Here is a 2,961-nt window from a genome sequence, read left to right as displayed (position 1 = left end):
CAGCACCCCAATACATAGGCACATGGCGCAAGGCAAGCGCAATACAGAGGAACGCTATCCCTTAGACCACCCCAATACAGAGGCACATGGCGCAAGGTGGCTGCGCAGCATCTGCAAAAATCAGAGCCAAACGCTCCATCTACCTGCCATGTGACGCTTCGGTGTTAGACATCAACACAGACGACAACCGCTTCACCTTCTCAGTGCGCTCAGACACGTGGCTATGTCCCAACAATGCTCTCTATGGGGCCCGCACGTAACAAAGCAGAAGGCCACATGCCAAGAGACCGCCCAAAACCTGTTCCCATCTCCCATTCCCTTACCTGACCGATCGCTCGCAGCCTCCGCCACTTACAGGTGCCTGCGCCGAGGTTCGTGCCGGGGCTATAAAATAAACAAGGTTTGCCTAATAACTCCCCCGCAACGCAGGCACCCTCTCCACCGCCGCTCCCCATCTTGCCCTTTTCTCCTACTCCCTCGACTTAGCATTGAAAAGTCCAGGGATCCCAAATCCATTCTTGAGAGAAACGGAGATGCACACTGGAGGCGACCCTCAGGTGCCACCTGTAAAACATAAGAAACAGCAGTTAGACCTTCACTGATAGGATCTGCTCAATGGAGCCACGCTTCGGGTATTGCGTACAACGCCTTCCACCAAAGTCTAAAGCCAGTAACATGCCGTAGGAGAAATCAAGTCCCAATACTTATAGTCAACAAAGGACCTGCTGCAAACTGCGCTGGTTCTAAAAGGATTACAGTTCTGAGAACAATGAAGAAAAGCCATAAACTGTCCCGTAACCCGGAAGAGAGTTGCCTTTGATACCCATGACTTTATTAGGAAATGCTAAAAGCCTATACGCAAGCAAGAAGCTTACTCAAGCCCTAGCTGGATAAGCTTATCATCAGACCTAGTAACAGAAGTGGTGCTAATGGCTTACAGTTTGAAGAGCAAAGCTGGTGAAATAAAACCCCAACAGTCCATCTTGTGCAAGGTCAGGAACGCCGGTAAAATGCTGTGCACCCAGAAGCAAAAGACCGACAGCTAACCTGATAGGATTGAGTTGCCCTGGCAAAGGCAACACAAAAGACACAAACTAAACGCAAGTCAAGCTTCATCAATAAGTACATTTGACTAGGTAGACACTGGCCACACTTAGCTAGTTGCAAAACACTTACCTTGAATGCACGAACCAAGACAACAGCAGCAACTCCAATGCTTCAGCTGCAGAATGAAAACCAGAACACACTGACAGGAGACAGAGAGTAGAATGAGCTGCCAAAGGCAAGGCAGGTGCCTTATATACCCCAGGCTCCACCCACTGCCCTTCCCACAGTGGCCTGGGAAAGGGGATGATGCTACCTGCAGAGGGATTAAAAGCAGCTGAGGGAGCAGGTGTGGCTCTTGTGACCCAAGTTGTTTAATCAGAGAATCAATGCTGAAAGGAGAAAAGGATTCTTGCTAAAAACATTCTCTACTCTGCCTTAACACAGAGGTAATGCTTATAGTCCATGAGGGGCCTGCTGCGACCTCCAAATGAGCTAGAAAAACCACAGTCCACTGAAAACCGCTAGAAAAGCCATGAGCTCTCCTGGAACTGGGAAAATACTACCTATTTGATCCCTGTTAGTCTATTGGGAAAGGCTAAACCTCTATAGGCAGACATAAGACTTTCCTTGCCTGCCCCCATTTAATCTCATCATTGTGCCTGTTAGGAGAAGCGATACTCACAATTTACTCATTACAAGGAAAAACTGGGTATTAAAAGGTGAGGTTCTATCTTCGGTATGGTCAGGAACACATGTAAAAGACCACACACTTAGAAACAATGACTAATAAATAACCATATAGTGTTATCTTACAAACCCCTAAACATACAATAAATAATCAATGAAAAAAACCAAAACCAAACCTATTTATAAGTACATATTCTATTATATACATGCTACTTAACATTGAGTACTCCTTAAGCTCTTACCTCAGATGCATCTTCTCAAAAAGCCAAGCTGACAACTAAGCTCCATCTGCTAAATGGAAGCCAGCAGGAGAATGCATGGCCTAAGCGAAGACCGGTGGTTTATGTACCCCTGGCCCCACCCACTGCCCTTCCCACAGTCCTCTGGGAAAGGGGCGGGTCTTGCCTGCAGAATGGTTAAAAGCAGCTGGAGGAGGAGGTGCTGCTCTTCTGATCTGAGTTGTTAAGCAGTGGCTGCAGAAGATATAAAGGCACCGAAGGAACTGGAGTTAGCTTTCTAGGACGCTGGGTGCTGAATGGAGAAAGCGACTCTCACTGAAAACAACGATCCCGATTCCTACTGCGGCTGCATCTCTTGTACTGGTATGTAAGTAGATTTTAAGTTTTCTAGCATGTAGATAGAAAAAGATAGATATCAAGTGAAGCTTGGTAGGAAAATGGCTACTTATAAACTGTAAAAATACTACTGTTAGAGCCTATGTACTTTACCTAGGTACCAAAAGAGCCAAAACGTTAGACAGTTATACTTTGCATCTCGTGATGCCACCTGTATTGCCAGGCTTCTACCAGAAGCCCTGGGTAAGCGGAAAACCTTGGGAAGAGCGTACAATCGGTCCTTGGAGGAACATGAGGCTATTTCAGCCTGGAAAACTCCATTTTATTATGGGGAGGGGAAAAAAATTTAAAATTCCCTTAAGCACCATTTTTAATCTAGGAAACCAAATTTTTATCATACAGAACCACTGCTTTATTCTGTAAAAGCACTATGCTGCTTTTCTATAAAACCCCAACTTATTCTAAAAAATGCTCTATTTTTCCCTACAAACCCGCCATTTAATTTCTAGATATAAAATGCTTTTAGTCCTACAAACTGCTATTTCTATGGTGTAAAACACATTTTTTAAACACTGTTTTATTCATCAAATGAGCTTTTTGACCCTATGAACTACCATTTTAATTTATAAACCCACCGATTGTTCCTCTGTGC

The sequence above is a fragment of the Gallinula chloropus genome, assembly GCF_964237585.1.
Source record: "Gallinula chloropus genome assembly, chromosome: 9".
In the NCBI taxonomy this organism is placed as follows: Eukaryota; Metazoa; Chordata; class Aves; order Gruiformes; family Rallidae; genus Gallinula; species Gallinula chloropus.
Note: the sequence above shows the minus strand (reverse complement) of the source record.